Source organism: Condylura cristata, unplaced genomic scaffold (assembly GCF_000260355.1).
Source record: "Condylura cristata isolate star-nosed mole 26May11 unplaced genomic scaffold, ConCri1.0 scaffold00003, whole genome shotgun sequence".
NCBI classification, from domain to species: domain Eukaryota; kingdom Metazoa; phylum Chordata; class Mammalia; order Eulipotyphla; family Talpidae; genus Condylura; species Condylura cristata.
In genome coordinates, this window is record NW_004567104.1 from 47,632,009 (window position 1) to 47,653,725 (window position 21,717).

At 38.5% G+C, this 21,717-nt stretch overlaps 1 protein-coding gene across 2 annotated transcripts in view; it reads right to left on the reverse strand.

Moving 5' to 3' along the window:
• TMEM45A (transmembrane protein 45A) overlaps positions 1 to 17,494 on the reverse strand; it is an 85,767-nt gene extending 68,273 nt beyond the window's left edge. The window contains exon 1 of one of the 2 annotated variants that reach the window (XM_012732798.1): positions 17,382 to 17,494. The gene's annotated coding sequence lies outside the window, so the exon portion shown is untranslated. Of the gene's footprint in view, positions 1 to 5,477; positions 5,646 to 17,381 lie in introns of those variants that run through there. The other variant, XM_004675249.2, reaches the window with a different exon arrangement.
• Between the last annotated feature and the right edge of the window lie 4,223 nt (positions 17,495 to 21,717).

Consider the following 21,717-nt stretch of genomic DNA (forward strand, 5'->3'; position numbering starts at 1 on the left):
GCCAGCTTTGCAGTGCTACACTCCAACTTGCTGTACCAGCCAGGGAAGGCGCAACAGATTATTATTTTTTAATTCTAAAAAACAAACAACAAAATAAGGACAGTAAGGAAAAAAGGGAGGGAGTAGAATTCTTGAGTAACTCGAGGAAAGTATTAGCACTTTAGACATAATCTTAAAAAGTGAATCAACATTTTTGTAATATAGCTATATCTATGCTAATGATGTTTCTATAGAGATGTTGATGATCATTATAACAATTGATAACTGAAACACTCAGATATTCGTACACAAAAGAATAAAGTTGGACTCATCACCATGAAACATAAAAAACTAAATCTAGGTCATAATCCTAATATCAAAATTAACAAAACTACAAAGCTCTTAGGAAAAAAAAGAAAAGAAAACCTTCAAGACATTTGTCAATAATTTTTTTAGATGTAACACCAAGACCACAGGCAACAACACCAAAAAGAATAATTGTCCTATGTCAAAATTAAAAACTTCTGAGTATCAAAAGACAGTATCAACAGACTAAAAAGACAATCCAGGGAAGGGGAGAAAAGAATCTCCAAATCATAAACCCAACAACTCAGTAACAACAACAACAAAACCTGACTTTAAAATGAGCAAAGAACAGAAATTTCTATTCTGTGTCTATTTGGAAAATAGATATTTCTCCAAAGGAGATGAGCAGTGAACACTCAAAAGGAATGTCAACATCACTAATTATTAGGAAAGTCAAATCAAAGCCACTTTACACCCATAAAGATGGTTATTATTTAAAACAAAAAATAGAATAACAAGTGCTAGCAAAGATGTGGAGAAATCTGAACCCTGTCCTTGCTCATGGGACCATAAAATGGTGCAACTGCTAGGGGTTACTCTTCAAAAAATGAATTTTTTTTTTATGATCCTGCAGTTCTACTTTTGGATTTTTGCTTAAAAGGATTAAAATCAAGCTTTCAACACCAAAGTTCTTAGCACAATATTCACGATAGTGAAAAGATGGTTGGTTTTGTCAGCATCCTCCAGGAAATAAGATAAATAGAGAGAATTAGCTCACATTACTATGGAAACTGACAAATTCAAAATCTTCAGGGTAAGCCAGCCAGCAGGCTCAAAATCCAGGAAAGAGTTGATGCTGCAGTTCAAGTACAAAGGCAGCTGGTAGAATTCCCTCTTCTTCAAGCAAAGTCAGTCTTTTCCTACTAAGGTCTTCAGGTGATAGAGTGACGCATGACTACACTATGGAGGGTAATCTGCCTTATTAGTCCACTAATTTAAATGTTAATATCATCTAAAAACTGTCTATACACAAAAATCCAAAAGAATGTTAGACCAAATATCTGGGTACTGTAAACTAGTCAAGTTGACACACAAAATTAATTTTTACAGATGGAAACAATTCCACTGTCCATCAAGAGATGGATAAACAAATGTGGCACACATACAGTGAAATATTATTCAGTCCTAAAAAGCAATGCAATTTCAACACATGCTACAATATGGATGAACCTTGAAGACATTATATTAAGTGAAATAAGTTGGTCACAAAAGAATAAATATTGTATAACTACATCTATGTGAAGTAACAAGCGTGGTCAAATTTAGAAAGAAAGGAAATAGAATGGTGGCTGCCAGAGTTTGGAGAGTTGGGTAACAGAGTTATTATTTCATCTGTATGGCATTCAATCTGATGAATAAGTTCTGGAAATAGTGGTGATGGTTGCACAAGGATATGAATGTACTTAATGCCACTTACCTGTATATTTAGAAATAACTAAAGTCGTCAATTATATTTCATGTTTATATTATCATAATAAACAGAAATTGCTCACATGTATAGGTTTTACTGTGATACAAACACTATAGCAAATATAGTGTTTTATATAAATTTCCTCATTTAGTGCCCATTGATAGCCCACTTTATAGATAATAAAGCCTCTCAGAGAACGTACTCAAGGGACATTAGTGAAAACAGAGTAAGGGACAGAAACCTTTCACACTTTGATTCCAAAGTCTGTGTGCTTAGTCAATACGTTATACTAAAAGAGTGACTTACATTAAGATAATGAAATAAAAAATTATTTTTCAAATAATATTTTAAAGTTGATTCTGTACATAATAAAATCTGAAGATTGGATTCCCAAAAAGGTATCAGCTCCAGACTGAATATGATTAATAAGATGACACCTAAAAAGAACCCTACTTGAACTTCACTACAAGACGTTCTTATGCTCCAAACCACAGCTGCTCCAGAAATAAGAAACCTTTGTCCAAGAAATAGGAACAAAATGTTTACCTGGCATATGCCCCGTTTTTCCACAAGCCTTGAAACATTTCATAGTTTCCCTGTTTTTGTAAATAAAGATACTGTGGTCCCATTTATATTTTAAAATTATATTTATGGACTCTTGGAGAAGGGCTGAAAGGATGCAGACCAAACTACTAACAAATGTGGCCTCAGGAAAGAGTAATAGAATGGGAAGAGAGCAGGTAAATAAAGGAAACCATTGCTTTCTACTCTTTTCTACTCTTACTCTGTTTCCGTTTTTCAAAGGAAATCTTCATTCAGCTGTCAGGTACAGAAAGCCTGCTGTAAGTCCAGAGACCTCAGTGGTTCTGTTCAAGTAAAATGAAGAGACAGAGTGCTTGCCAGCAATGAGTTCCATCTAATCAATAAGTGAAAGGTCTCCTGACTCCATGAACAGCATAACCCACGGGTAAGACTCATGTTGGCCCCTCCAGGAAAATTCAGTAATTTGGTTCCTCCTAATGTTCCCTGCCCCTCTAAGGATCTCCTTCCACAGACTTAACTATCATCATTGCAAACAAGCTTTATTACACCGACTGAAAACAATATAGACTAGGGCTAACACCCTGGGTCGCATCTGCCTCTTGTTCACTGTGGCAGCAACAAGAGTTCAGGAGTATTAACCTGCCTGTGAATCTGTCTCCTCAGCTAACAGGTACCAACCTTCACAGGGCTCCTGAGAGCCTTACATGAGCTAAGACATGTAAAGCATTCAGAACAATGAAGCCATGTACTATCATCTGCAAGCAACAGGCTGACCCAGAAATGGGGGAGGAAAAGAAAAGATCATCCAAGGAAAAAGTGACCTTAGAGATCATTGTACAGCTGATAGCACAGAGAGGGCAGAATGGCTTAATGTCCTAGTCAAGGGCACACAGGTGGTCAGTAGCAGCACTGGGGCCAGACTCAGGTTCTCTCTGACACAAAGCCCTAAAGAAAGAGAAAGAGATTTCCAAAGTGACTCTCCACTTAGGTGTATTTTACAGGTCTTATCTACTTTGATCATTATAAATTATAAAATTATAGGCACTGGGATGTGAACAGATGATTCTTCCAGTGGGATGGATGAGAAAGAGCCATTCTGCATACACACTTTGCAACAGGAGTAGGGGAGGCAATCACATCCATGTCGAAGAGTTTAGGGTATGACCTGTTTCTGAAAAATAGCCAGGTAATAGCCCCGAATGTCAGACCACTTCATCAAGAAGTGGTCCAAGAAGCTGCCTCAGTGTGAATCCAAAAAGTGGAGTCCAGGCTCACCACTCAGCCCTGTCCACACAGCCCACAGATGGGGAGGGCATGCAGGGCAAAGTGGATGCCAGGCTCCAGAATGATCGAGATCATTCCAGAAACACCTCCACTACCTTTGCCAGTTCAGCTCGCCACCCCCACCAGCACACCTCCCAAGTCCCTCCCTCAATAGCAGACTTTCTGTTCCGTTCTCTCCTACCTCTCACACTTTTTCAATGTTTCTGCCCAATAACTTCACACAGATTAACCTGCATCTCAGCACACTGTCGTCAAGGACAGTCATACTTTTCAGCCTCGGTGCTCCGGTAGCACTTTCCTTTTCTACTAGAAGGCTTCCTACCTGCTGTGTTAGGATGTCTTGCCCCTTTGTCAAAATCCTTTCCCAGAAATGTCAACCTGTCCATGAAGCCATTCTACAATAAAAAGTCCTATTTAGTCACACTCTGCACATCTCAGAATCTTATAGACCTACGTAAGGCACTTGATAAATTCTACCTCACTTCCCTCTCAAGACCCTCTTTCCCTATACAGTGAATTGCCTAAGGGTGGTCAGTGCCCAGGAAACACCAGTTGCTAGTGCAGAGGCCAGATGTCAGTTGAGGAAATTGATAGGCAGCAGGGGAAGCTGGGAAGGAAGAATGATTATAAGAGCAAAGATTGACTATGTGTCAGATCCATTCTAAGGGTTCATGTTAACTGAGACTTCAAACTCATAAGAAAGGAGTAATCTGTGTAATCTCTACATTTTAGAGAAGGAAACTGAGACACAGATGTGTTGGGTAATTTGCCCAAGATTAACTATAGGGTTGTGAATTGAACCCCATATGGTTTCCTGCAACACTGCTCCTGCTAACTCTGCACCCCTGGAAATCACTTCACCTGTTCCATCCACTGTATACATTGCCTTTCTGAAATAAAAACACACTTTGCAACTTGCAATTATGACACCAAATTCTCACCTACTGCTTTCTGAGGCAGAAATTAAAGATCGATTCTAACCAGATCTGCCATGACAGTAATTTACAGAGGACGAAGTCTCAAATCTAAAACATGAATTACACAGAGAGAATTATAGATATTTTAAAAGTGCTGAATCCTGGTCACTAGACCACCAAGGAGCTGAATTATAGATATTTAAAATGGAATGGGCACCAAACCATTCATCTAGGTTTAATGTTTGCCATCATTTTCACTTCTAAATCCTGCAATACATACCAGAATTCTCTGCAATTCTCTGCAAGTATAAACATCCAAAATAAATCAGATATTCATTTGACAGAATTATGGGATTAACATACAATTACACCGTAATTAATGTGCACAATGGTCTGTCAGATATTTAACTTGTTTTTTAACAATCATAAAGAAGTTTAGACCTCCCACAGTGGATAGAATTATATCAAAAGGCATTTTTGGGTTACAACTAAATTCAAATGTAAGTGAAATAACAGTTAACTATGTAATTCTGGTATAATTTACTATTAAAAACCCTGGTAATGGACGGAAAAATTTTGTTAATTCTTAATAAACCAGATAATCTTAACTATTTTCTATCAAAACAGACAGTTAAGAGGGGATGAATTAAGATTTAGGGTTTACAAATGTGTACTCTTTTCTCCCAGAAATAAAATAGAAAATAAATGTAGAAGTAGGTTCAACTTTGAAGTTATGAAAGACTAGTAACAGAATAGCAATCACATTTTGTTCCCAGGGTATTTCAAAATAATACACATATGACGGGAAAAAAAAATATGTTAGTAAAGGAGAAGAAGATCAAACCTAGGGTCTATGCAAGTTGTGATAGCAAGCGATGCTTTTCCCCCTTGATGAGAAGACTAGTGAGAAAGCAAAAGACTCAGGACAGAAATCACAGAGGGAGAAATAGGATATTCAGCACGTATTCGAAACTTACCCAACTCCTTCTGTTTACTCAACACTTTATTTTCCCCACTTTGCCAGTTTTAAATCAGACAGCGGCTGGGCTTTTGTTGTTGCTGTTTTTGTTCTTTTGATCCCACAACCCCATGAAAATTAAACAGTGTGTTGGATGGGATCTGGCCCCGTCTTGCATTAGGGAGGGGAAAGTTTTAAACTTGGATCCCTGCTCGCTTCTTTGGGAAAACGAATAAATAATCAGTGGTCAGAGGAGAGGACGTGGAGGACGTGCTCGACTGACGTCGGACCACGAAGGGGCTGCACTGTTCCTCGGCGCAGCTGTCCAGATGTGCCTCATCTGGTTCCCCTGCAGGGCAGGGGCCTCGGCGGCCGCGGCAAACCCAACCTCCGGCTCATTGGCGGTCGCGGCTCCCCGCTGGCCGCGCATTGACCGTCCGGCCCGCCACTCCCGCCGCCGCGGCCCGCCTCCGCCCCCCGGCTCGCTCCATCCTCGCCAGGAACCTGGAAGTGCAGCGAGAGCTGATGTGGCACCAGGCGGCGGCGGCGGCGGGCCTGGGAGGGGCCCTGGGCCGAGTTGGGGGGCTGGGGGTGTCGCTCGGCACCTAAGGCTTGCCCTTTCCCGGGACCCGTTAGACCCATCCTTTTAGGCAGTTAGGTTGGTCTCTTTAAACAGGACGATTTTAATCTCTTCTTGGGGTGAAATTAATGCGCGACCCGCGTTTACTAGCGTCTCCCACATTTCCGAGGAGAAGGGATCTGGGGCTCCGGATGCCCACGCCCCACAAAGCCGAGAGGCCACGCTTCAGGACTCTTCTTTACCCACTTTCTGCAGGGAGGGAATTATAGAATTCAAGAGCCCCCTCTTGGAAGGCAGTATTCTTCCATTGGAGCGGAAAAAACTTTATTCACTGAGGTCCTTAATAACCATATGTGTGGTTATTTCTGAGAAGACCAATTACTTGAGTGTTTTGGAGGACAAGGCTGGCTTAGGGTTTTCTTGTTGAGTGGTGAGAGTTGCAGGAAAATGTGAAAATGTTTAGTTCCGTGAAAATTTAGACAAGGTTGCACCAAACAGTGCTTTAGATCTGGGGTGACCTTCGTCGGATTGTTTGATGGTGTGTGTGTGTGTGTATGTGTGTGTGTGTGTGTGCAGAGGCTGCAAATCATTTGCCATTATATTTTTAAAATGCTGACAGAAACATTGAAATACTAAACTCATGGGCAGACAAAATGAAAGGTGCTAACCCAGTACTGAACAGCTTTGCCTGCCTTATCCTGTAATTCTTAACAGCCACCTTATGAAATAGATCGTCACTTTCACATGAACCTACCAAGATGTGGAGAAACTCATTCCCCCCGCCCCATCACCACCACCACCACCCCATGCCACTTATCTCCAGGGTATATTTGCAGTCCTGCATCCTGGAATTCCTGCCAGGAATGTGAGCATCATAATTTATTAAGAGTACCTCTCCTGATAACCCAAGTTTCACCAATAGATGATGTTCTATTGGCTGGTAAGTCCATTATCTATTGCTATGTAATAGATTGCCACAAGTTGAGTAGCCCGAAACACCACACATTTATTATTGTAGTTTCTGAGGGTCAGAAATCCAGGTGTGGCTAATGGGATTCTCTGTTCAATCTCACAAGCTGCAATTAAGGTGCCAACCAAGCTGGATTTTTACCCGGAAGATGTGAGATTTGAGGCAGGCATCAGGAGATTTGCTTCCAGACTGCTCCCTCAGGTTGTTGGCAGGGATAATTTCTGTGCAGTTGTAGGACCCAGTCCTCAGTTTTCTTCCTGGGTATCAGCTACAACTACCCCTGTCTCCTAAGGTCTCCTCTCAAACTCTACAGTTCCTAGAAGCCAGGAGGCAATGTCCATGTGACGCAATTGGCTATTCACACTTGAATGCAAAGTTATCGCACTTCCACGAGCCCTCAAAAAATTCAAGGTCCTACTTACTAAGTAAATAGGATGTGATAGAATTTACATCACTCTATCCCACTGGCAGTCAAGAAACCCATAAACAATATAAAGAAGAAAAATCACATAAACATATCATGCAAAGTAGAACAAATATTTGACAAAATTCAGCACCTTAAAATACTCAGAAAAATAGAGGGAAATTTCTACTATTAGGTAAAGACCACCTCCCAAAAGAAAAAAAAAAAAACTACAGCTGACATTATACTCATTGAGAAATGCTAGATGCTTTCCATAACACTCGATGGGTCTATTTATAAAACATCCTTGCAATGACAAAAGTATAGAAGTGGAGAACAGATTGGTGGCTGCCAGGAGTTAAGGAAGAAGCAATGTGTGGCTTTTAAAGGGAATTTTTGGTAACAGAAGTACTCTGTAGTCTAACCATATCCATGAGATATTATTCTATGATTGTGCCAAATGTTACCATTAGGGAAAACTGTCTGAAGGACACATGATATGTCTCTGATTTACTTCTTACAACTCTACATGTGTGTGTGCACAATTATCTCATAATAAAAAGTTTAGTTAAAAAACTATTTCTGATTCTATGTCCCTTCCTCCTCCTGGCCCAAACAACTTGGAAAAGCAGTGTGGGCACTGAATATGGCTCTGGCAGAAAGGGACAGTTTCTGGGTAATGTTCTGGATGAAAAGAGTGGAGGATTGCACAGAAGCATTTTGGAAATTTGGAATTCTGCCCTGACCACTCTTGGTTATTATATGGCATTATATTTCTCTTAATGGCAACACAGGTACAGCTGGGTTGGCAAATGCTTCAGGTGGCAGACTGGTCAAAAGGAGGCCTAGCCAATTCAAACTTAATTATTTTTCAGTCACTTGCATTCATGTTGGATTGACATGGTCCTAGATCATAAGGATAATGAACACTTGGTTGAGAACGCTGCTCATCGAGTCCTCCTACAGTAGCCTATGAAGGGACAAGTGGGGGCATAAAGAGTCTCTGTGGTTTATAAAAATGTGCTTGTCCTCTTGCACCTGTAGTGCAAGGTATGAGTAGGGTATGTTCAGAAAAGAGGCAAAGCTACAGTTACAGGCCCTCCCTGGTGGTGCAGCGGGTTAAAGCACAGCACTAAGAAGCTGGCCAAAGCCTCTTCCATGTGAGTTCGATCCCTGCCCAGGATGTGATCCACATGGCACAACAGACTTCTCCTGTCTCCCCCACTGTTGCCCTCAGCATTGTACTTCGTCGATCTGCCTGTTCTGCTCCCCACTCTGTCTCTGGTGAATCCTCTCATTGCCCCTCCACCTCTGGCCTGTACTCCAGTACTGTATGTATAAATAAATAAATCTTAAAAAAAAAAAAAAAGCTATAGTTACCGGAATAGACAAAGTCATTTTGCAGACACGAAAGGAACACAACAACTATAGCACCTGAGAACACCATAAGCCCTGGGTCAGACAAGGGAAACATTAATCATACTTCATCTCTCAGAGCTGCTCCTGGAGCCTTTTTCTTCTAGGAAAATGCCTTGATGCAACTCTCCCAAACTGTTGCAGGATCATAACTGACACTGTGACTTTGCCATGCCCTGTCAGACAGCTCTGATGACAATTCCACTAGCCATTCCCCTTCAACTTAACAAAATGTCTACTGAAAAGAGCAAAGGATAACTCCAGCTCTTGTACCTCTGTTACAGAACATACCTCACTAACTGAATGTTTGCTTCCCATTCTCCAACATCCCATGGGACAAAGAAATTCCACTCAGATAATAGAATGGACAGGGCATCATGCCCTGTTCCTACAATGGGAGCCATCCAATTAGAAAAGATGATGCAATTCACCCCTTCTAGCTGAGGTAATCAATGATACCATCTTGGTCCAGTTAGTAGCATAACTTCCTTCAGATGGTCTTGCTAAAAAATAAGAACAAACTTAAATTCTTCTAACTAAACTATGACACCCAAGGTTTACCAATGAGCCAGGAAGCCACACTGGAGAAACCATCAATCTGTGCCTCCACAGATGCAGAGTTCCTTGAGCAATACCAATAACTGTCAACTGCACTAGTCTTTCCAAAGACACCTTTGACATCCCTAGGACTATACTTCTTCCAGAGGAAGCCGGTCATTAAGGTGACTGCCTCCCTAAAACACAGTGAGTTCTATCTCAAGCGTGGACATATGAGATGTGGAAATATTTTCAACAAACACCACCAAACAATCACTTAATTCTCTGACTATAGAGACGATCTCTCTCAAATGCAAGATTTATTCTGACTACTTGTAGAAACTTTCCAGAGGGAGAAATGGCTTGTTACTTAGGATACCCTGTTGGCTGTTCTTCCTACAATGGGAGTCATCCAATTATAAAAGGTGATGTAGAACTCACCCCCTACTCTGGTGAACAATGACACCATCTAGTCCTCGAAAACATCCAGGTCAGCTTCAACTCAGTAGTCAGAATTTTTAGGGGTGATAAACTATTTAAAGCCAAAGCAGATCTGTGCAATTATGAATACAACATGCTGAATCTAAACTAATGTGTTGGGTCAACTGGAAGGCTCAACACTTAAAGAAAAAGTCACTTAGCTTTCGGTAGGCTGATGATTTCTGAGAGTTGTTCAGCTAGTTAAATCTCCGCTGCAGTGTATTTCCATCAATCTGCCTGTTCTGTGCCCCACTCTGTCACTGGTGAATCCTCTCACTCCCTACCCCATACCTTTGACCTGAATGCCAGATCTTGTATGCATAAATAAATAAACCTTAAAATAAGAGAAATAGGGAAAAGAGGAATAACGTAATAGGGTATGTTACCAAGGTCATCAATGTAGCTATCAGGGACCAGCACTCACAAGGATCATCCCAGAATCCTACAGAATGTTTCCCATACCTGTCATCCTCCAATGGGTGCTGAAGCACTAACCACCAGCAGAGCTGACTTTAGTATTTGAGAGTTGCCTTGAGAGAACACTCACTCCCCTGCTCTTCTAGGCTATACTTGGTCTCTTGTTATTGGAGATCCCTGGGGTGCAAAATGAAAAGATTCATGTTGAGTGTTTCAGATGAAGTGTTGCTCATCTAAAGTAAGATTGTACTCAAAAGAAATGGTCTGCTATATTGCAGCAGAAATTTGAAGTGTGTGCTGAGAAGATATGACACAGACCCCAGACACATCAGATATAAATAGCAAGATACAAGAGAAATGGAAGAGCAGACAATATGCTCTTTCCATTTAAAAGATGCTAAAAAGGAGAGAAAAAAAGGACAGAGAAGAGAGGGGACCAATAGAAAGCACTAATGATATGGTGGATTTAAGGAACAACATATCAGTAATGGCATTTAATATAAATAAACAAAACACTCCAACAAAAGATACATTGTCAAATGGACAAAACACACACATACAAAAGTACAAATACAACTATATGCTGTCTACTAAAAAAAAAAAAATTAAATACCATGTGAACACTAACCAAAAAGCAATGTAGCTATGTTTTGAGGTATAATTGACAAATTAACATTATATTACTTCCAGGTATATATATAATGAATTTCATATTCGTGCATATTGTGAAATTGATACAGGGCAGCAAGGGGCACTAAAACTGACCAAGGACAGTGCCCAAATGACTAACCAGTCTCTGTCTGAGCACTTCAGATCTCCTTACAATTGCCAGACTACGCAGGTTCAGAGACAACAAAACAGGATTCACTTAACAAACAAGGGAAAACAGTCACTGGGGCCACAAACGGCTTTTACCTCACTTGAAGCAGTATTCAGTGTTTGAAAGTCCTAAACACAAAGTCTCTCAAGATGATGTCTTTCCACCACTGGGAGCCTGGAGCTTGTGGCAGCCAGACTCCAGACTGGGATTCAACTCACTGGGACAGCGGAGGGCGCAACAGGAGATGCTCACCAAGTTGCTGAGATGCCCAGTACAGCACCAGACAAACCACACTAAAAATAGCAGCTGCAGCAGCCAAACAACCCAACCCGATAAAGGACAAACAGCCTCACTCACATAGCTCAGCGAAGTGCCTCAAGTGCCTCATCTGGGTCTTCACGCACACACACACACACACACACACACACAGGCTGTACAGGAGCAAAACTGGGAACAGTTTGAGACACTAGGCTACTTGCAGAGCCTCTGAACTTATTCTTTCTGAGGCTGGCTACTGGAAGACTCTCCACATTCTTCAAAGACCTGCACCAGCCACCAGCCTTCTGGACGGTGTGATGGATGCAGAAATCACTGACCCTTGAATTGCTGAAGATCCAAAAATGCTGAAATCCCAAACGCTGAATGCTGGGTGCTGCTTCCGCAGTCCTGTTATTTCTTATCAGAGTCTCCACTCCAAATGCTATACATTGTTTGCATTTTCTCTTTGGCTTCAACCATGGGCTACAAAATGGCTGACCCTGGAATGGCTGAAGATCTGAAAATACTGAAATCCCAAATGCTGAATCAGGGGGCTGCTTCTGTAGGCCCTTCTATTTCTTATTATTGCTTCAATCCCCAGGATACTTTGTATTTTGCCTGAGGCTACTCATCTTCCCCCTTGCAACCTATAACAGTCTTTGGCTTTCGCCCCTGGTTACAAAATGATCCCACAATAAATCTATTAATAGTTATCTAGCCTGTCACCATCTATAGTTTAAAAAATAGTTCTTGTAAAGAGAACTTGTAAGATCTACTCAGCAACTGTCAAATATGCAATATAGTACTAGTAACTATAATAATGATGCTGTACATTACATCCTCGTGATTTGTTTATTTTATAACTGAAAGTTTGTGCCTTTTGACCCCCTTCCCCCAGTTACATTACTCCCAAACAAAATAGGCTTTACTGCCAAAAAAGTAATAGGATTAGATATATTTTGTAATGATAAAAATTTATTGCACCAGGAAGGTGCAATGACCAAAAAATGTAATCGCAAACTCAAAACTACCAACAAACCTAAAACTAGCAGAGCTATAAGTATAGAGAGACAAATCCACAATTTGAGATATCTTAGTGACTGATAAGACAAATACATACACTTTTGAAAATGCAATAAACTTTAAACATATCCCCTCAGCAGTATTTCAATAGATCTACCTGTTCTGCTCCCCACTCTGTCCCTTGTAAATCCTCTCACCCCCCACACCTCTGGTCCTTACCCCGGTTCTTTTATGCATAAATGAATAAATCTAAAAAAAAGAAAAATTCAGTTTATCCAAAAACTGTGTCTCCCATTTTCTCTTAAGAAACTTAAAAAAGAAGGCCCTCCCTGGTGGTACAGCAGGTTAAAGCACAGCAGTAAGAAGCTAAAGCCACTTCTGCATGAGTTCGATCCCCGCCTGCCCCGGAGGTGACCACATGGCGTGGCAGACCTCTCCTGACCCGCCCGCTGCTCCCCTCAGCAGTGTACTTCGTAGATCTGCCTATTCTGCTCTCTGCTTTGTTTCTGGTGAATCCTATCACCCTCTGCATCTCTGGCCTGTACCCCAGTTCTATGTGAATAAATAAATTTTTTTAAAAAAAAAAAGAAACTTAAAAAAGAAAAGAATGTAAAACAAATCCTTATGTAAAGATATTTTATCCCACAATTATTATTTCTTCAGGATAGATTTCTATAAGGAAATTTATAAGTTCAAACAGTAACAATAGTTCTTATGTTCTTGCGACATAAAGTACTTTCAAGAAAGGCTGCACAAATATTTACTTTTAATATCACACTCCCAATAATATAAGAATTAATTTTTTTCAAACACTTGCTAATTTGATGTGTTTTTTTCCCCTAAAGATTTATTTTACTTATGTATACAAGAGCTGGGATGTAGGCCAGAAGTGTGAGGGATGAGAGGATTCACCAGAAACAGAGTGGAGAGCAGAACAGGCAGATTGACTGCTGAAGGGAGCAGCGGGCAACACAGGAGAGGTCTAATGTGCCATGTGGGTCACCTCCCCTGGCTGGGGATGGAACTTGTGCTGCAGTGGCTGCCAATAGCTTGACAGTGCTGAGATTTAACCCTTTACACCACCAGGGAGGCCCCTGATTTCTTTAAATGGCCTCATTTTCATTCACTATGATTAAGCACATCTTATTTTAAACAGAAAATTGGCAAACTAGAGAGGTTCGAGTGAAGGCATAAAGGTTGATGGGGCAATAGAACTTAGGTTCTGTGAGGAATGATGGCTGGGGAATGTATGCTTGAGGGAGTCTCCTGAGAATAAAAGGGTAGAGAAGGCCTGAGAACATGCTCCTCTAGGAAATACCAATATCAATCATAAGCACTTCAATGTAGTAAAAGCCCCCCTCCTTCTCCCAGTCCTTCAAGTCAACACTGGACAGACCAGGCAGGTCCATTGCAGGGATTGTGCCTAGCTCAGTACAAGTTTGAATGAGACAGGTTGAAGCAAACAATCCTTATAAAGCTTCTGATTTTGTTTCTCTTATTCTCCCTCCTTTATACTTTTTGTTTATGTATGTCCCTGAAAATTGTCATTATCTCACTATGCTTGCAAATTGAGGGGTTTATAAGGACATAGTGAGCAACCTTTGAACATGCATTAAGTAATCATAGGCGATACATATATTTCAGAGATGAGAAGAGAGATTCCTGGGAAAGTACTTGCTTGACTCCTTAATCATGTTAAAACGTCACATGAACAGTGCATCATTACTACCTCTTAATGAATGGCTACCCAGTGCCCATCCCAAATGTAAAATCTAAACAAACACAACTGTCATTACTAAGATTTCATTTGTTTGCACTTAACCCTCCGTTCACCAAAACACTGAAAGGCAAATTGACACAATAATAATGAGAGCTGTGCTATCAAGAAAAATGGACAGCACACAGAACTCAAGGTAGATGAAAGAGAAGGGAATAAGAAAAATTTTAAGCAGTGTCTTCTTTATGTTTGAAAAACAGCCAATGGGGTGTTTGATACCATGCTAAAAGATTTTGATTTTATTCTCCTAATATTGAGGAAGTCATTGTAGATTATTTTGTTCACTTCCTAAATGGAATTTAAGCATCTACCATTGAAGACAGGTGTTTTATCTGCTTAGGTCACTAAGCAGCATATGACAGGCAATAAAAATCTCAGTTGAATGTACAAATGAATTCAGTAAACAAGGGAGAGACTCAAATTTCATGAACAAAGACAGAGCCCATTACTGCAAGTTATGCCTAGGCCCTGAAATCTAAGCCATTCAAAAACTGCTGGGCAGACATCCATATACAAAATAATGCAAAGAAGCTGGATAAAATGGAGAGGTTTTACACTTCACAACTGGTGTTTGTTTGCTCAGACATAATTGATATTTAACATTATATTAGTTTCAGGGGTATGTCATGATGATTGACTATTTGTATATATGTGAAATGATCACCAAAATAAGTCTAGTTAACATTCATCACAGGAAATAGTCAAAAATTGTTTGTGATGAGAACTTTTAAAATCTACTTTCTTAGAGCTTTCAAATATACACACAATATTAGCTATAGTCGCCATGCTGTACATTTCATACCTCCAGATGATTTATTTTATAAATGGAAATTTGTGCCTTTAGACCATCTTCACCTCCTCACTCCCTGACTCTGGCAACCACTAAACTGTTTACAATTGCAACAGATTTGAATAATCTGTCCAGTATTTTAAACACTCTTTCTACTTTCATGCCCTCTGGAAATAACCAATTTTTCATCTTCCCATGTATATTATGAAGCTTTTGTCTTTAAAAAAATTAGAAAGTCATAAAAATTCACCAACATTTAATTTGTTTAATACAACCTGGAGAGTTCTGCTAGGAAATGCAGCAATTCTTTTTCATTTTTAAAACAATGGTAGTGATTTTGTCCTTGACCAAACACCAAAGCTCTGGTATCCGGCGTTACCCTTCCAACTGTCAGCTCAAGTCTGCCCCCTAGAGTAGAGTAGTGAGAATGCCTGGACAGTAATGCTTCAAACTGCATCACCTTCATAATTCTGATGCTGGGGTTTGGGGAGGATGTCACTTCCTATTTTCTGCATTATTTGAAAGCATGTCACATATTGCTTCTATAAGTAAAAAGGCGTCCATTTTAGGGAGAAATATTAACTTTCAATACAATTTTTCATTCCAAGAAAGTAGCACATAACAGTGTCTTGCTTAAAATACGCAGAAATAATTCAAATTTTAGGATCCTGGTTGTTTAGAGTTATATCCTCAAACTATCAAACTATATATATGTACATTGATCAACTACTGCTATAAATATATATTAGATTCTGAGAATGCAAATATAATTAAAATATGACTCCTGCGATTAAGAGTTCACAGTCAAGATGGGAAGACTGACATGAAAGGAAATCCTTAAATCATACACTAAAATGAACATGAATTATAATATAGCACAAGAGATAATATGAATGTACAGGAGGATTTTAGTTTGGATAGGAGGTAGTGAAAAGAGGAGAAGGAAAGGTGATGTATAATAAATTTAAAATAAATTTTAAAAACTAATATTAAGACAGTGAACTCCTAGTAGCACATGGGTTAATTAAATTTTAATGCGTTTAAGTTCAGTAGAATTTAAAATATAAAATTGAAGTAGTCCAAAAGAAGTTTAAGAATAAGTGTATATATATATATATATATATATATATATATATAGGTCAGTACTGTCCAATAGAAATATAACAAGGTTTAGATGTAATTTTTAAATTTTTCCTCTGGGGAAAAAATTACTAGAAAATTAAAAATTAACTTTAATAACATTTTACTTAATCAGTTATATCCAAATATTATAAGGCAAAAATAAAAGGCCTGAGATGGAAGGAATTGTCAGTGTGTGTTACATAAACACTCAATTACATATTAGTTATAAGTAGCTGTTGGGCGATATTGTTCTTCACAAAATAGAAACTCTAGATGCCCTTGGGCATTTATGATCCAAGCTGTCCCTGTAGTATATAAAGAAAAAGAATAAAAATTAAAAGATTTTATTCTACCTTCTCATTGGTAAGCATGATTAATATTTGGCCATAATCCCTTCAGAATATTAAGTTAGTGTACACACAACACACAGTTATACACAAAAAAGACAGTAACAGAACAAACATGGAAAATATTACAGAATTCTAAAATCACTTCTTTAGAGGAAAAAAAATAATAACAGAATATAGCCTTGATGTGTTAATTAACCTGGGAATGATTGTGTGAATCACTTCATAAAGTATATATATGTTAAATCACCATGTTGAATAACTTAATATTTATACAACTTCATTTGTCAATACAGCTCAATAAAGTAGAAAAAAATTAAAAAATAAGGAAAAGAATATGGCCTCATAGTGATAACTCTCAGAGCATAAAAACTATCCTCAGAGAATCAGTCCCTACCCACATAATCAAAACCATAATGTACTCCCACTCCCCTTTTCTCACACACATCACACATGTACAAGTCAGGACCCACTTCCAAGGGAAATGAAGAAACTGCCTCAGGTTAGGAGTACTGGTCAGAATGAACAGGGCATTGGTCCCAACTTTGCTAGAAATGAATTACTGAACTTTTCAAACTTTGGTTTCCTAAGCTTGAAACTGAAGAAAAAAATAGGCCCCACGTTGGAAAGGTAAGGATTATTTTAGGTCATGTTCCAAAGCACTCAACCTGGTAGTTGGCATGTTAATTACCAGCTCTCACTGAATGATGGCCATTAGGCATGCTTACATAAGTATTGCTGATAAGGAAGTAAACTTCCAGTCACATCATGACTTTCATTTAAGATCATTTGCATGGTTGGCAGGGAAGAAGAGTTGATGGAGATGTGTGGGTGGCTCTTTAAATATCTTTCTTTACATTTTCAAGAATTACTTTATTCTATTAAAATACCTTTTATTCTTCCCATTCCTATAAAGTAGACCACGATCTCAATAGAGATGTCAGAAGTAACTGAAGTATGATGTAAATAGCCACTTCACTCACCGCAGCATCTGCAGACATTGTTCAGCTACCACCCTTGACTTGGTGTATTCACATTCAATAAACCATCTGCTATGGTGATGTGGATAGAAGTACTACTTCGTCCTTTTCCAAATGATGCAAGTATGATTCTCCATGATCTTCCTTCCTAGAGTTCCTTCCTTCCACCTTCTTGATGGATCTTACCACCATCATCAGGCATTGTCTTTCATTTCTCTCCTTTCTGCTCTCACATCCCTGAAAGAGAAAGGTCGGGAAAGGGTTGAAATGTGTTAAGGGCTGACAACATCCCACACTTCTCTTAATCAGAAAGGAAGACAGCCCTGATCATTCAGTAGGCATCCACAGTTTAGTTTCTTAGTTTCTAATCACAAATTAACAAACCCTAGAGGTGTTGCTCAAGCTTTTAGTTTGTTAATTATTAAAAAGAAAAAATGTTTAAATGAATATGTGCTCTGAATTTTAATTTTGTAATAAGATAAGCTTCATAATGTACTCTTAAAAAAGGTAATAAATTTAATTTAAAATTAACTATTTAAATGTAAAATATATTATTTTTTAAGTTTATTTTGTAAGCTCTTAACTGAAAAGGGTTACTGAGGTTGAAAAAAGGTTGAAAATTCACCTTGTTTACTTTGGCATTTGAAAGGAAGAACTTGAGAAATGAATGAAATAAACCTTATTTTAGGAATAATCTGATGAGTATCTCTTTAAATAAGGAAACCAATTTCACATTTATACTTTTAGGGCCTATGATAATATTAGCAAATGGACTTCATATATGCAGTTATATAAAATTATGTGTTATATAAAACTTTTCCTGAAACCACCAGGACTAGCAAAGTTTGAGATTAATTTTTCTTTCAAAACTGTATTAATCAATCCTACCTTGTACCAGAAAGAATTTACGACAGGGAAGCCTCCTGAATTAATGATTTTTTAAAATCATATAATACTCTTCTGTATTTTTAAATTATATTTCAGTTTCAAAGAGTTTTAATGAAATGTATAACTATTGATTTCAATGGTTTTAAAAAACAAGAATTCTGTCACGTCTGCTTTATTCCTGCCAAAGGTTTAAAACCTAAATGTAGTCTAAGGAAATATCAGGTAAATGAAAATAGGACACTATTCTAAAAGTGACCAGTCTGTGCTTATTAGATGCCAGTGTCATGAAAGGAAAATCCAGGAAAGTGCTCCAGAATAAAATGCACTAAATGGACATGAAAACTGACTACAACAAATGATCTGCAAATTCTTTATACAGGATATTATTGAGACAACTGGAAAAACATGGATAAGGCTAGTAGATTGATATAAAAGTATTGTACGGGGGTTAATTTCCTGAGTTTAATTACTATAGTGTGTTTATGTAAGAATGTCCTTGTGCCCTTGTTTGGGCTTAGGAATCAGGAGCAAGGTACAGAGAAATTTGATAACATGTTAACTTTTGAAGAGAATCTAGGTGAAGGGTGTATGGGAGTTCTTTGTACTATTGTTGCAACATTGTTATAAGTTTGAAATCATCAAAAAGCAATATAAAGAAAAGCCAGGATAGGAAATCTTAATAAAATGTAGATACAGTAAGCTACAATTGTTCACTTTTCTTATTCCTCATGGTCAATTCACTGAAGGAGAGAATCATAGATACACAGGGTCACTGGCAAAAGTGAGGTACTTCCTGCAAGCAGAGAGCTGGGTGGCAGTCTCAACATGCACCCCTACTAGGCAGAAAGCAGATTGTGCTCAGATAAACAACCACCTCAGAAGCATCAGGATGCCTCCCTGTATACTCACAGTGCCTAGCTCAAGAGCCAGGTGGCTGATACAATTAGGTCTACTTACTATGTGGCAGGAATAAATTGTTAGTCCTGTCTTACAAGATAAAAACATAAAACCAAAGGCAGGCTCAAAGTCACTCAGTGAGCATGTTGCAGAGTTTAAAAAGTTACCCCAAATTAATTGATCTCTTTTACTTCATGAATCAGGTTTGAATTATTAGTAGAGTTTCTGTTCACCCCTATATTTCAGGCCAAATCTTCTTGGTAATTTACTTAGATTCCTAAAAGGCACTGTGAGCACCTGGCCTGCTCCCACTTCGGGATTCTTAGGAGATGATGTCCCTGGTTTCCTCTGAATGCTTTTTAAAAGTACAGAAGGAAAAAAAGTAAATGTAAAAGTACAAAGGAACACAGCACCATCGTAGACTATCTGCCCACTGATTTAAGTATGACACGCCTGAAAGACAGAGCATTTGGGGCTACAGCACACTTGCTGTTAAGACTTTGAACACGCCTGAATTCTGGAACGGGATCTTCCTTTTGATTCCAGTGGCTCCTTGAGTGATCGAATATCTTCTGTAATCCTGCAAGTACGTATCGCATTGAAATTCTGATCTTCATGAGAATGTCTTCTAGGATGCTTCTCAGATGATGTGATTTGGGGATGCACAGGAAACTGGGAATACAAAACAAAATTTTTATAATATGAAAAGACTGCATAGTATCACAAAGACACAAAATTTCATGTTGAACTGAAATTTTATCTTCTTGATCAGTAGGACTTTTCTCCTATAACGAGTTTGAGACAACTGGTTAAAATATTAACCAGAATATCTCCAAATTAGTTTTGTTCCTTCTCCACCATTCAGAGAGAACAACAAAGTTGTTCCAAGACTTGAATTGATATTAAAATACAAATTCTAAGAAAAATTTTTACAAAGCCATTAATATTTAAGAAATAAAAGTAACCATCTATGTGATTTCCCTGTGAAGGAATAATTTCCAGGCTAAAGATTTGGGGCAGAGGTTATTGGGGAAAGTTAATAAACAAAAGCCACATTTACTCATTAACAGCAAGATGAAACACCATAAGGAGAAAGAACCAGAAGATGTGATAATAAGATCCTTGTTGAGTCTTAGTGCAGGGTACTTACCAAAAACTCTGGGGACAGTGAACTTTATTTCCAATCTCAGATAAGAGAAAATGCAAGGGACTCATTCTTCCCCTTTCACAGATGAAGACAATGAGTCTTATTTTAGCTAAATGACTTTACTGGAGAGATAAGGTGGCATGCTTAAGTGTGAGATTTCTCTTTCCTGGATTCATAATCCTAAACTCTGTAACAACTTCATTCTATTTCTATGTGAAATGCCTATAAATGTGACTTTTAGCAATGTACTAATTTTAATCTAAGTCTATTGCAAGAGTAATAATAATTTTAGGTCTTTAGGGGTTAGTCTAAAAGAACTGTATGTAATATTTTATGATGTAGTCTAAAGCTACCATCTGTGCCAAAAGCATCAGGGGGAAAAGATTCAAGTGTTCAACTGGTAAAATGGTAGCATTTTAAGAAATGATAAAATAAGCTCCATACTGTATCCATTATGCCTTGTAAGTCTATTTTGTGGACAAGACTTTGGAATTAGCAAGGTCTAAGGCCAATGAATCAGTTCCTCCTCAAAGAGGGCTTTCATTTAGCTTATTCCTCCCTTCCATTGTGTCTGAACTATATAAAGCAAGGTTATAAAATCCAGGTTAAATTGAAAGAAAAGATGGCTAGAAAGCTGAATATACTGAAGAGCTACCACATTCAAGTAGACTAAGGGATATGGAAACTTCTACATCAGTTTTGTAATCATGTGATGGATGATACATGAGAGAGAAGGCAGACAGAGTTACTAACCAGAGGAAATTCCTATTCACTTTTCCCCACCAAGAACATTAACACAAAATGAAAAGGACAAAGCTTATTCCTTATATACCTTTTTCTTTCTGCCAAATTTGCATTTTTTGCTAGGTTAGAAGTTCCGCAAGCACAGCGTCTTCTTTTACCCTGTCATCCTATTGTGCCTTCCACAATGCTAATCACATAACAGGTATTCAATAAATATCTCCAATGAATTAATGCTCCATCACTTTGGTTTTGTATGAAACATGAGACTGATAAAGCCATACTGGAAACCACATTCAAATAGGAAAGAAAGGGAAACTCTTCTCTTTCTATGAATGTGATGTTAATAAATACAAGAGAGAATGGCCTTGAATTGGAGCAATAGAGAAAGTAGGGGAAAAAAGATAAGGTAAAAAGTAAACTTTCATGTTTACATTATTTTCATTGAGTTCAAAGTAAAAACCAAAAATTGAAAACCCAATATTTTCCCTCTCTCTAAAGTAAGGGGGGAAATTAGTGCTTTTTAGATTTAAGAAAAAATATGTAGCTAACTACAGATTTACTTTACAAATAAAGCATTGCGTGACTAGAGAACAGAAACAGCCTTCAGGAATCCTTTCTGGGACTCTGTCTTACCTTTCCAGAGCCCCTGATCTGTGGTCTCTG